Source organism: Benincasa hispida, chromosome 9 (genome assembly GCF_027475165.1).
Source record: "Benincasa hispida cultivar pf3 chromosome 9, pf3_genome.v1.1, whole genome shotgun sequence".
Taxonomy (NCBI): domain Eukaryota; kingdom Viridiplantae; phylum Streptophyta; class Magnoliopsida; order Cucurbitales; family Cucurbitaceae; genus Benincasa; species Benincasa hispida.
In genome coordinates, this window is record NC_143486.1 from 98,111,983 (window position 1) to 98,126,688 (window position 14,706).

The 14,706-nt window shown below is 35.5% G+C and overlaps 1 non-coding gene across 1 annotated transcript; it reads left to right on the plus strand.

Annotated features, from left to right (window-relative positions):
* Window positions 1–13,917: 13,917 nt before the first annotated feature.
* On the plus strand, window positions 13,918–14,021 carry LOC120087452 (small nucleolar RNA R71). Its single transcript, XR_005484593.2, has one exon. It is a non-coding gene; the product is annotated as a small nucleolar RNA R71 (small nucleolar RNA).
* The last annotated feature ends 685 nt before the right edge of the window (window positions 14,022–14,706 follow it).

Sequence of the window (14,706 nt, forward strand, 5' to 3'; positions counted from 1 at the left end):
AAACTTTTCATACCATTGTTTAGGAGCTTGGTTAAGACTATATAGAGATTTTGTAAGTTTACATACCTTCAGGTGGTGTTACATATATATTTCCTGTTCCAAGTCATCATTGAGGAGTGTTATCATTACATCCATCTGATGTATTAGATGGCCACGTATTGCTGCAAATGCTATCAAGACTCTATAGTAGCTATTTTAGTCATACGAGAGTATGAATAAGAATATTTGATGTCTTATTTTACATATACCTCACAACGAATAATCTAGGTTTAAAATTGTTAATCGAACCATTTGGTCCAATTTTCTTCTTGAAAATCCATATTGGTTTATTTCCTTTAAGAAATTCTTTAGAACCCATGTTTGATTCATAATGTCTCTTCATAAGTTGCTAAATAGCTAAGCATCATTTTCTCTTTTCATGATCCTAGACATGCTCAATAAAACAAAGAATAATAACTTTATACTTTCAAAAAATTGAAATTATATATTTACTCCTATGGACCTATGATCATCACCTTATCTGACCAATGTGGGACTTTGGTCGCATTCACCACAATCCTCTCTCGAACAAAGAATCACTAAGCCTCTCCTCAAATAGCCATCCATCCATCCATCCATCTAATACTTATCTAATTTAACTCCTATTCAGTGAAGCATACTACCTATCTGATAGAGTTCCTACGAAACACAACAGAAAAATAAAGAGATGACCATTCATACATTTATGGGGGTGAGTCATTAAGTGTAAAGGCTCTTGTAAATGAGTCATTCGTACAAATTTTTAAATTTTCAGATAAATATTAGAACGCAAAACGATGTGGTATTCTAAGTTCTGACTTAAATTTTGGTCAAAATTTTAGTTCTTTAGTGATATATGAATGTGTTAATAACTATGGGATCAATAAAAACTCCATACCTTGAACTTCAATCGTCTTTACTTTTATACAGCTTTTTCAAATTCATCCAATGTACTTCCCTTCTATTGAGCCCTACCAAACACGTGAGTATGTCAATTCTCTTGACAAATATTTTTAGGGATTACTTGGTTCACGGCTTTATAGATACTTAAGAATAACTGTGAATAAGATGCATGTAAATAAAAAGGATGGTGTTTGGTTGCGCATGTTGCAAGAGAAATGCTTTCAGAATATTATGAACAAAAATCATGTGAGTATTTCACCTGTGGAATTAAGCATGATAATTTCTCATGATTTTAATTGATTAATTAAAAACAATGAATGTTATTCAATTTATTGATAAAAATAAATTAATTAATTAATTAATTAAAAATAAAACAATAATTTTGGTTATAAATATTTGAGAAAATGAGTTATTTATAATTAAAATTAATTCATTAATATATTTAGTAAATGTCTTCTTAATTATATTTTAATTACATTTTATTATTCTTAATTAATAAATTTTAGTATTAATAATTATAAATTTAATTAAGTTTTATTAAATAGTACAAGGAAATATATTTTAATAAACAAAAAAGTGTAAATTAGAGAAAAATCTGACATGTTAATGATGATTACTAATTGTTTTTTATAATTATGATAATCAATAAGTAATTAAGCATGATTATTGAAAAATTGAATTTTTGTTATACCTTCATTTAACCAATCTTAATTAACTACTTATCAATTAAAAAAATAGTATGATGAGTAATTGCATTCATTTAATGAGTTTTGAGTTGTAAAATATAATTAAATATATATTTTGATGGAATATTCTTGAGTTTAATAAACATTTGCATTGATTTTGGTAAATTAATGTCAATTAGTTTTAATTAATTGATTATATTCAAAATATAAAAAAAAAAATGAAGTGAAAAAAATAAAACTCACCCTTACCAAAAATCTACAAGGATATGAAAAACTCTTACAAATTATCATTTTCAATTCTTTTGTACCAAATAGCTCAACTGTCAGTCTTATAATTGAGAATGGCCTGAGCGCATTAGTGGATAATTGAAAGTGATTTTAAAATTATTAAAATCATTTTTCTCATATTCAAAATTATTCTGAACATGATATATCGTTTATCATACAAAATCTTTAATATTTAATTTTACACTTTTGGATATAAATTTCATATTATTCAAAAATGATTTTGAATGATTAAAAAATTTTGAAAAATAACAAAAGTAATTTTGACTCTCTCAAAATTAATTATAGAGCATGTATGGGAATACTTTTTAAATTGTTTAAATCATTCTTGTCATGTTCTTGACATTATTTTAATGTTTTAAATGTAATTTTCATATAAAAAATTAATTTTAAATAATTTAAACCACGTTTGTGTTGAAGATTGCAAACTACAACCAATTATTGTCTTTAATTCATGCTGAAGCTCAAAGAACAATCAAAGATTCAAAATGCAATATAATTTGATCATCCATTGTATAAGTTCGTCACAAATAATGAATTTTCTTAAAAAGAAAAAATGATAAAAATAAGATGGTGACAAAAAAAAAATAAAATAAAAAATAAAAAAACAAATATCTATTTATCGTTCCACGGTAAAATATTGACAGAAATGGGATAAAAAGATTGTCTACAATGTCTATGATTTCCTGCCGATGCAACTTCCCTCCATGCCATCTGCCATGAAGGCAACCATCTTCTCAAGACTCGTGGACCAGGTCCATGAGTAAAGTTTCACTTTTTTTTTTTATTATAAATTTATAATTAAATTTCAATATTTCCTAAGAAAGGAAGTTTCTTTTTTAATGTTTATAAAATATTAAATTTGTAGTTTGCCATAAAATGTAAAAATGTGTAATCAAATTATATATAAATAAAAATACATGTAAATTCAAAAATATAAATTACAAGTCAACAGAAACTCATGTATCACACGATGATCGTCTTCTCTACTGTTGGTCACAACGGTTTATAGATAGGGGTATTCAAATGATCCAACAACCTAAACAACTTAGACTACCTAACCCAAACTATATGGGTTGGGTTTGGTTAGTTTTGTTCTTGGGTATGGTTGGGTTATACTTTTTAATTTTTTTTCTCTTTGTTTAAAGTTTGATTAATTTTAGTTAATGAATTTGTAGAATTTAAAAATTTTAAAAATTGTTATTATGTTTGTCTTTATTTAAAGTTTGTAATAAATTTCATAGATATTTGATATTTAACATTTGAATTTTATGAGATTCTAGTTATTAGCGACGTGTTGTTATATAATTTTACGTATTGTAAATTAACAAGGAAAAAATAAGTTATAACCCGACAACCCATGACAACCCAACTTGTGTACAACCCTAGGTACAAGAACCTCAAAGTTTTTTTTGTGATGAATTACATATTGTAAACCTTAGAACTTAACTCCCTAAATAACATGCTTGAGTAAGGTGGTGGTGGTTGTTGTTGTTGGAACTTAACTCCCTAAATAACATGCTGGAGTAAGGTGGTGTTTTAAGGTATGCTCATGGAGTTGGGCTTTATTTGGTTAAATGGGAAGTAGTAAAGGAAAGAATTTTCCTAAGTGTTTAAAAAGGAACAACAAGTTTAGGTTGAAAAATATTCTAAGTATTGAAAAAGGGAGCTCTCAAGTCCTAAGAAGTATTCTTAACACTTAACCAAATTTGGGGAAGTTTGAGAACAAGAGAGCTAGGCGTGGAGCCTTGTGGTTGGTAAAAGGAGGCAATTGAAGGAAATCGAACACGAGGATTTCCATGAGCAGCGGAAAGATCATTCCAAATTACAATTGTATATGAACTTTACAATTACAATCATGAACAGAAACACACAATTATGCATTAAATAAAGAAATCACAGCATGTAATATATAAGATCAAGGACAAAAGCTACACACTTTTGTAGACTCATCACAAAGCTCCTTGATCACGAACGCTCGATCACCGCAACACAGCAACACACGAATGCTCATCCAACACGGCTGCTACACTGCACAAACACCGTGCGCTCAAACTCAGCGATTGCCTAGGTCACGAACACCCCGAACAACACAAACGGCCTCCACAGAACCTCGACATTGTCGAGTTGAGTATGACACCACCAAGAAGGCTACCTTGGTATTCTTGGTATGAGAATCCAAAGGGTGGGTTCTGTGTGGACTTGGTTTGAGGCAGAAGACCAGAGGAAGTACAATCGTGTAAACGATTAAGCAAGTAGGAGAAGGCAGAACCTATCGTATAAGTTGATGTCTAATCGTTTAGGAAAAACTAAGCGATCGTCTAGCAAAACCTATGCGATCGTTGGAGTTAGCTAAACGATTGTCTAGCAAAAGCTATACAATTGTTAGCTCATCGCTTAGCTGAGTGTCTGTCGCCTACTAACACTCCACGATCGTTTATCTAACTCCAAGCTGTCACTTAGTAAATCCAATTTACTTGACAACTTTTCGTGAGAGTATTTCCGAGAGAGGAAATCTTAAAACAACAATTTTCAACATTACTAAAATTAGGAAAACATTTTTCCGTTTATCTCACGGTTACCATGAAACCACCAATAACCTCCCACTCAATTGATTATTAGAGAAAAAGAGATAATTATCTAATAATTAATATTATTATAAATATAAATGATAACCAACTTATCATACTATATTTATAACCTATAGTTTTAATATTTCATCTAATGAAACATACAAACCATAGCTCTTTTTCTTTTCCTTGGTACTTAATGTAAATCTCATTTACATTAATCCTCCACTAGATGTATCTCATACATCATATCGATCATATCATATATAATTGAATTACCTCTTGTCAATTTAAACATTTCAAATCAACACCAAGAATGATCCTCAACTGAATCCATTAAGCTACCAAGGGGATCTTATGGACCTGTAGCTCGAAGCTCTAACGGTACGTGAATAACTGACTAAACTCTTTAGTCACGGGATCCACCATCCGTTAACTGCCAGACACTCCACTAAAGACTGATAGTTGAACTTTCCTTACCACAGATATATTATGTGTCTATCTTAACCAATCAACAGTGCGACAACCCTTTGCAGATTGCTAATAAGTATAGCTCGGCCAATAACCATTATGCTCATGTAGTTACATCTAACTCCTTAAGTACCACTTATTTCTCTAATGAACATAAGTCATAGTCCTACTATGACTGAGTTCTCTCTTCCAAAGAAAAGTTGTGGCCACTATGTTCAAGATCCGGAATCAGCCCTTAAGGGAGCAATCTTTCTACTTACCCCTGTTTCGGGAAAGAAGTGAATTTTATCTTGTCTAATGAGTTTCTAGCTCCCAGATCAGACAAGTCCCCAAAAGAGTAGGCATGTTAAGTTGGAAATCTGGTCACTCCCACCCATATTAATCAAAGGACCGCTCTTAAAAGCAAGAGTTCCTAAAACACTTAGGATTGAGATCGTGTCATCTATGGTCGTTTAGGTGAGATGTAAGTCTCTAGTATCAACGGTGTTATATACAGAGTCTAGTCATCACGTGGTCTGATCTTATACAAACTCTTTGTATAGAATACCTTCGCTCGCATGTCTCCACATGAATGGTCAGGATCTACCATCTGTAGTAGTTTACAACACTTGCAAACCTCTACAAAGCGAGCCGTATCTGTAGTGTCACCAGGATCAGGTATCCCACCTTAATCCTTATACTACATACCTATTTAGGTTCTCACTTAAGGCATGATCCATTTATATATCACATATAAAGTCTTAAGTTCACATAAGATAACCATGGAGCTTTGTTTATTGGATATGAGTAAATGCCAGGTTATTTTATTCATAAAACAGTGTGTATCATTACAAACAACGAGACTCCGGAAAAATTAAGATACCAATCCCAACAGCGATAACCTTGGTGATGAACCATGTGGCTTGCCATTTGAAAGAGGAATTTGTAAGAAGGCCTAGGCGAGAAGGAAGCCTTAGGCGAGGGAGTTGGCATGAAGTAGGTGATGGCATGAAGAAGAGCTTGGTAGGCAATGGTTTGGAGGTTAGTATGGGTGATGGAAGTGAGTTATGACCGTAAGAATTAGGCTGTGAAGTTAAGCCAACTTAGGCATTGGTATGTTAAGGAATTAAGTCTGTTAATCTTGATTAGTGGGCCAAGTGGCACAATTAAGAGCCTAAGATAAAGTTTAGTGGCATGAGGTGGCAATTACTTAGGCAAGGAAGCCATGCAAGTACAAGTATAAATAAGGGTTAGAAAGAAAGAAATGATTTTGCCATTTTGCTCGTGCCATAGGGAGATTTTGCAGCCAAAGGAAAGTTAAACTAGTGAGGAATGAAACCTGGGGCTGCAAAGAAGAATCTTCTATGGATCGATGGTGAATTCTTGAAGAAATTAAAGAGTGTTCCAATCTCTATATCATCTGGAGAAAACTATTAAAAATGATAATTTCTGAGCTCATCACAAGGAATTAGAAGCTCAAATTTTGAGGTAAGATAGCTAGAAGTATGAATAAGAAGTTAATAGAAGGAAGTTTTGAATTTTAATGAATAGATTTTGAGTTATAAGTTATGGAAATTGAAACAAGGTTTGTGATGAATAAGCAGGCAGCTGCACAGGTTGACAAGTAGGGGGGTAGGCGGTCACCCCAGGAAAGTTCCTATCATACACATCTATCGCATGCCCACGCCACTAGGCAAGCAACAGGCCCATCTCTTGGCAGAAGAGCAGTCGTTGCCTAGTGTCTGTGCGCACCCCTGACACTCAGCTCGCGAGGTTACTATCGAAGCGCACGCCTCCTACTCGAGCGTCTGTGTGTGTGACTTTTTACCCATGAGAGGCCATGCAACAGCTTATGTGTGTGCCTAAAGCTTAGTATGCGTGACACAGTGCCCATCCACAGTGTCAGTGTGTGCCATTTAGACTTTGGTGTCGTGAGCCTAGTTTGGACATAGTTTTGGGTTTTTCTATGCTTACTTATGAAGGAATTATTCCAAGAGCTTTAATGCATGATTTATGATGGAAAAATGTTTAAACTAGCATGAGTTTTTAAGCTTGAGTCTACTTGAAGGCTATGAATTCCAATGTTTTGAAGCATGAGTTGTATGAAAAGAAAGTCATATGCTAGATTTTAATATGATGATTCAAATATGATGTTATTGATGCAAGCATTCCTAATGTGTTCATGAGTTTCTCTGTTGATATATGTTTTAAATGCTATGTTTTATGTGGAATGTTGTTTTACTATGCAAAGTATGTTTTATGTAAAGTAAGATTTCAATAACCTAGTTATGAAACCCGATACTAAAGGTAATGAAGGTATCCGGGACCCTGATACTAAAGGAGACACAGGTATGCAGGGAAGGCCTTTGGGACCCACTTTAGACAACATGAAGGCTTTGGACCATGTGTTATGGTGCTATTAGCCTTTGAGGCATCTCTGCATGCACATATGATTCTCATTGAGGTTATTGGTGATATAGGAATTCCACCTCAACTAAGGTTATCGACATTGGGAGTGTGAGCAAAGGGGGCTCCACCTAACTGTGGTTTAAAGGGTACAAACTTTATGTGATTATTTTATGAGAAATGTTGAATATATGAGCTATTTTTGGGGTTTTCGAAGTCTTGTCGTAGATTTGATGTTGTATATCTATGAGCTTTCAGTAAAATATGGTTTAGCCTTGAAACTATGGAAGTACTTTCCGTTACTATTTGGTTGATACATCATTCAGTATATTCGTGTTATAAATGCCTTTTTTTTTTTTTAAAAAAAAAAAAGTAGTCACTCACTGAGCATTCTAGCTCACTTTTTCAAATGTTTTTCCTCCTCATGTAGCAATCGAAGTCCAAAAGCCTAACTTACAACTGCCAGTCTGCCACAAGATAGTAGATCTTTGATAGACTTGAAGATTTCTTCGGTCTTGGTCATGTCTTTGATATGTCTAAAGTTCATGCACATACTAGCTAGTTGGGAAAGGGTAGAAAAACCCTAAGTTTGTAATTATGTTTTGTAGTTTGGTTGTGCACTCTGGTTGTAAATATATGTAAAAGATGAGATGATGTGTTAGGCCCACTTTGAAATGAGAATGTTTTGTGGTTACTCGACAAGTTTGAGTTGGGTTGCATGAACTATTACTTTTATATACTTATCTCTCAAGTGTTCCACGAGTAAGGAAACAGGTTACAGGTTCTAATGGCAGTAGGTGTCATAAGAGGGCTGCCATCTGCTGTCTTTGTTGAGATTGATGCCCTAAATCTCATAGGGTCCTGTAGTTTGTAATTGTATTGTACAAACATTTTATTTATTTAATAAAATATGAGATGTTTCATTTGACATTTAGTAGTATTAAACCCACAAACCAATAAACTGACATCCAAGGTTATCATCTGTAGCTTAAACATGTATGTAGAGACATATAGGTGGATCGTGTTTAAGTGCTAACCTAAATGGTTTGTAGTAGATGGATAAGACTGGATATCTTATCCTAGTGACACTATGAATTCAGCCTGCTTTGTAGATGTTACAATTGTTATAAAGTGCTACAAATGATCTGATCTTGACCATTCATGTGGAGACATGTGAGTGGGGGTTAGTCTTTCCATATTCTATATTCTAAAATTTCATAAATTCATGTTGTAATTTTAAATTGTTGATAATGGATAATTTTTTTCTGGTTATTCTATAAAAATTGGGATTTGGGATCGATCTCCACTTCTGCATTGGACCGTCACCAGTTCCTTTAGTTTTCACATCCTTTTCTAGGTTAAAAATGTAACCTGGAAAAGGGTGTGACAAGTTGGTATCAGGGCAAGTGGTTTTGAGGGAAACTTAGGATCATGCATATAAACTAGGAGCATGTAAACTCTATAATATGTCTAATGCCATGCGATATTATAGAAACCGGGCCCCGTAGAAGTGTGGTAGACTATATAAGCGAATAGTAAATGGGGATCTAGACCCTACCAAAAACCTAATAACTTAGAAGGTAGAGTCTGCGGAAGAGTCTAGTAACCCTTAGGAGAGGGTTAATCCTAACATGGAAGATAGGGTTTGTTGGGTTTTATGCCCTAAAACTTATAGATAAAAAATGTAAATAATTGACTGTCATCAATAAAGAGTTGGTGATTTCAATAAGTATTATTGATTGTGATGAGTTCGTTTTATCTTAATAACCCTAAATCCAATAAACTACCATCCTAGGTTGTCTTATGAGTTCTGAACTATATGTGGAGACATACAGGTACAGATGTTCAAGATATAATCACTACAAGAATTTTGGGCTTTCATGTTGGTTGAAAAAAGTGAAATCGGATGTATAATGTCGGTTTTGTTTTTTTTTTTAAAAGGATCTTTAATGTCAGTTTTAAACTGACATTGTAGGATACCTTTAATGTCGATTTTAAACCGACATTAAAGACCCGCTTCATTTTTTCCTCTAACTTTCAATTTTCCCCCCATTTTTTTCATTTCCCTCTTTCTTTCTCTTCAACAACCATTTTCCGCCATGAATGCCAAAATCCAAGCTCTGTTACTCAAGATCTTCTTCTTTCTCTTTGCTTTCAACACTCTAACTCTCTGCATTTACTTCACTTCTCACTCCAAAACCTCCCCTCCCACTTCCCTTCATCGAAATCCTACTTTCGAAAAATGCTTCCCCTTCCCGAAAAACCTACATTCTTCCAAGTCCTAGCCCATCTTACCTTCTTATCTCCCTTGGTCTCACTCCCCTATCCCTCCCCTTTCCTGTGAGGCCTATTTCGGAAATGGCTTCACGCACCGTGTAGATCTTTTCAAGCCTAAACTTGTCGGATGGTTCCGGTGCTGGTATAGTGAAACTCTCGAGAGCTCCATGTAGAGGGAGGGGGGAGAGTGCGAATGTGGCCGGAGAAGATCTACATGTCCGGAGGAGGCGAGCGGATTGAAGAGGCAATCAGAAGAAAGGAAGAGATGGAGTTGCAACTGAGGTCAAGGATCAGAAGAACCGTTCAAGCTTTATTTCAGCACCGTCGAAGCCAAGGTTTGTCTGATTCGTTCATATTTTTCATTTCTCTCTTAGATCTATCCATGAAATCCGCTCAAGCTCCGTGCCAATACATTTAAACATGTTTTTAAGGTCTTATTTGTCTAGTTTGTCCGATTTGTTCATTGTTCAAGCTTTATTCTAGCTATTTTTTTTGTTCGTTCCAGTGTCGTCGTAGCTGAGGTCCATTTCAAAGTTTGTTTTAGGTCCGTCAAAGCAGCTATTTTTAATGGATTGTTTGGATCTTAAGGAGTTTAGCTACATTGTTTAGATCTGAGTGGAAGCCTCTTAGGTTTACTCTCGATTTCAATCCAAGTCATTTGTTGTTCAAAAGGTGAAATATTCTTTTAGTATTTCTTTGACATTTAGTAATTTGAAGTTATTTCAATCTTTCAGTTTTTTATTTCAATGATTATGTTTCTTTTTTGTGAAATTATAAATTGGAAACTTTTTTTCTTCAAGAAGAGTTAAACCATAAACTAAGGTTTTTTTTTTATTCAGTTTCATTTTCGTAAGGCACTACATAGTCTTATCACAGGGAAATTTATCTTCTTTTTTTTGAAAAAAAAATTATGAAGAAGATGAAAATGCTAAAGTTAGAAGGATAAAACTAGAAACTAACTTGGTCAAGAACAAAAAGATGAAGTTATAAACAACGAGAATGTTATCATTTTTTTTATTTTCTACATAACTTCAGCATATTTTAGTTTATTTTCATTATCTACATTAATATTTCATTTTCACCATCTGAAAATCATTGAAGAAAAGGCTGACAATCAACATAAGAAGATAGGGAGATTGAGGAAGTAGAGAGAGATTCCAATGTAAAGTCATCAAGAATTTCATGGATGTTGACATCTCCAAGCCATTGCTTCAAGTACTCCACACCACAATTCTTGTTGCAAAATCTTACGAAGAATGCAAAATTGAGCCAGGGTATATATTTTGGTAGATAAAGGAAGTCCAAGATGAAAAAGGGAAAAAAAGGGAAAAAGAGGAGTTTTGTTTAGAGTATAAACTGACAAACTCCTATTCAAAATCATTTTAATTCAATGCAGCAATGTAATGAGTTACTACATACAATTTCATCTTTTTAACATATTTCTCTCTTATTGTACCTCTTTTGGTGGTTATAGATCGATACAAAAGACTATAATCAATGAAATGGTTGTTAATGAGCGAGGGTGTTATGGTGGTTGGAGGTAATATTTTACTGTGTTGATTAAACATAGGATGGAAGTGTTGTTGGATATAAACAAGTTCATTCCCTAGTGCTTGTATGCAAAATTAAATTTGTTTGCCTATTGTTAGATTCTCTAAAACTTCCATCTTACTATTGATAATGCCTCAACTCATTTTCCCATTAGAAAAGCTTATCTTTTGTTATATGTTTTTTTTTATCAATTCAGTGACAGAATCTGGTCGATATGGGTTGCAGTGAAGAAGTTTGAAGCGCAGGGCTCAGGATCTCTCAGTACAATGACTAGAAATGGTGTGGAATAGATTTGAGCGGTGCATGAGATCAAATGCAAATCGATTTGATATTTTTCAAGGCCTGAATTATTGTACGACCATTTAAATTATAATTTTATAGCAAAATTTGTGGATTAAATGTAATAGATTTACAATCCATATATAAATAATATATCATAGCCACAATGTTTGATGATGAAGTGTCATGTTATACTTTTTGACCGAAAAAATGGATTCGGCAACAAAATATTAAAAAAATGGACAATAATTGATGAAACGGACAAATTTCGGGCTCCAATGTCGGTTTAAAGGGATTTAATGTCGGTTGAAACTGACATTAAAGATAGTGTTATTCAAGCCTTTTAATGTAAGTTTAAAACCGACATTAAAGGGCTTTAATAACACTATCTTTAATGTCGGTTGTCAACCGACATTAAAGCTCTTTAATGTCAGTTTAAAATCGAAAGCCCTTTAATATTGGTTTAAAACTGACATTAAAGCTCAGCTTCCTCTACTCCTTGATCGAAGATGAAATGATAATGGGTGAATGCGGCAAAAGGGGTTGGCTAGCTCCTTCTGCTTCAATAGGGTAAATGGTGGCTAAAGGTTGGATGGATAATGGGGGAAGTGGACGCACTGCGGGCGATGGTGCATTGTGGAGATGAATGGGAATAGGGTCATGCGTCGCACCCACCGGTGTAATATTTGGGATGAACAGTGGTGGGGCGGGCTTTGTGTAGGGTTTCTTGGTAGCTGCAGAGGAAGAAGGGCACTGCTGCCTCGGTTTGGTGGGAGTTTTGGGTTTAGGTTTTGCGGTGGTTTTGGGTTTTTGGTGGGTTTTAGAGGATTTCGGGTTTGTGGTGGTTTTGATGGGTTTCGACCGAGATGGTCGCTGGGATGTAAAGGAAGGCCCGTCGTGCAAAGGCTTGGTTGAAACGGGGGTTTTGAAGTTCGACGAGGGTTTGGAGGGAGCGACATTGAAGCAGAGCAAGATGAGAAGGAACTTACCAGCAACATGCCTCCATAGCTTATCGATTGGTTTTGGCTATCGGATGCTAAAGACATTGTGGCTGAAGGCTGACCGGCGTAACGGGCTTGATCGAAGGGCAGTGGAGGCTTCAGACGCTAAGGTTTTTTTTCGAATAATGATTTGAAGAAGATGGAAGAAGAGAGAAGATTGAAGGGTTGCGTTTTATAGGTTGGTGGGAGAGAGAATGGTGAAGTCAGGCAGCACCTGACATTCACATTTATTAAGAAGACGAAAGGATGTGCCTAGGATTTGTAAACAATCGAGTGTTTTGTGTTTTCAAGATGCGTCCTTTCGATTTGGGCCATGCGTTGGCTTAAGTCCATCACATCAGTTTATTCCCATCCTAAGCTTCTTTCGATTGTACACAACTTTTTTTTTTATTTAACTCAAAATTAAATAAGAAAGCAATAACATTCATCAATCAACTTAAAATGTAACGCAGACAAGCAAACAATGAGTAAACACAAATGCAGTGATAAAATACATAATGCAAAAGAAATGAAGGTAGAAGAAGTGTCCCTGGAATATGTGTCGATGTGAACGCAGGGATGCTTCGACATAGCCTCAGTTGGCTTCGCATAATATGAGGGATGACTTTTGTTGTTCTACACCATCTTCAAAGTAGGGCTTCACTCCTTGCCCATTTACCTTGAACGTATTTGTACCATCCTCCCGCGTCAACTCTACTGCTTCTTTGTATTCCCTGAGGTTTCCGTGCTGCTGGGCAAGACTTTAGGCTGTCGATTCTTCAACTCATTTGCAATCTGCCCCACTTGTATCTCTAGAGTTCTGATGGAAGATGCCTGGATTTTTAGAAATGCGTCGTTCTAGGCGATATACTCCTTTAAGAGATTTTCAAGTGGAGATGTTGAACTCGACGTATGACCTCCTTTATAAAAGGGTTATTGGTGCGGCAGCTGCGTTGGCTGGAATCAAAGCGGTGGTCCTTGCTTCTGCTGCTAGTTTACCCCTGAGTGGTGTGGCTTCTGTTGATTACCTGCCCAAGAGAAATTTGGATGGTTCCTTCATCTGGGATTATATGTGTTTGAGAATGGGTTATTTTTAATAAAGCATACCAATTGCAGATTTTGTTGGCAATCAGAGTAGGAATGGGGATCTCCACAACCCACACCACTAACCATGGCTGTACGAATGTTTCTACCTGATTTACCTTTTGCGGGTTTGATGCATTCCCTAGTGACATATTCTGCAAAAGGTTTGTCATATTAACCACTTGTGTAGAGAGCGTGGCTATTGTGTTAGCGTGGCTATTCACATTCTGAGATCGCCTCTTCCTTTCTGCTCTTGCGTTGTAAGTGTCATCCATCCATTCCATATTATGCTTGGCTATGCGGTCCAATATTTCCTTAGCTTTAGTATAAGATTTGTCCATGATACCACCAGCTGCAGCTGCATCGGCTGCCATTTGAGACTCTCTGTTTAATCTGCCATAAAAAGTCACCATCTGGATGGTTAATGGTAATCCATGATTGGGGCAATTTTTGACAAATCCTTTGAAGTGCTCCCATGCGGCACTCAAGGTTTCAAATTCTTCCTACTCGAAGTTCATGATCTCTCTTCGCCTCATTACGTTGGTAGTGGGAGGGAAGTATTTCTACATGAATTTCTCCATCAACTTTTCCCAGGTTGTGATCTCTCCAAGCTTCAAAGTACTTACCCATTGCTTTGCGTCGTCACGCAAAGAATATGGGAATAAAGGTAGCCTGATAGCTTCTAGGGTGATTCCAGGAATCATAAATGAGTTGCACGTCTCAAGAAACGTTTCATATGGGCTTGAGGGTTTTTTCTCTGAGCACCCCTAAATTTTCCAACTGTTTGGAGCACTTATAACATCACAGATTTCATCTCAAATCTTGTCCCATCTGGCGTTAGGTATATGATCCTTGGTGAGAAATCATACAACCCAGGAGACGCATACTCCCGCATGGGACGCATACTACTGTTTGCCATTATGATAGGATTTTCCGCAGCGTGGGCTAGTTGTTGAGGTAAGTTTTGATTCGTTTGTTCGTCCGCCATTTGTTGTTGCCTGGTTTGTTGTCTGAGCAGTTGTTGCCTTAACATACGGTGACGATTAGATCGATTTCTTCATCAGAAGGTCCTTTCAACTTTGAGGTCATATACAAGTTCAGGAGTGTTCTCCCTGCTCATAAACGTTTACAAGCTTCGGCTTAGCTCATAATACTCCCTCAGCTGAAGTTTTCCTACAAAAGATACAAGCAAAATTTCTGGTTAGTTTTATTGCTGAA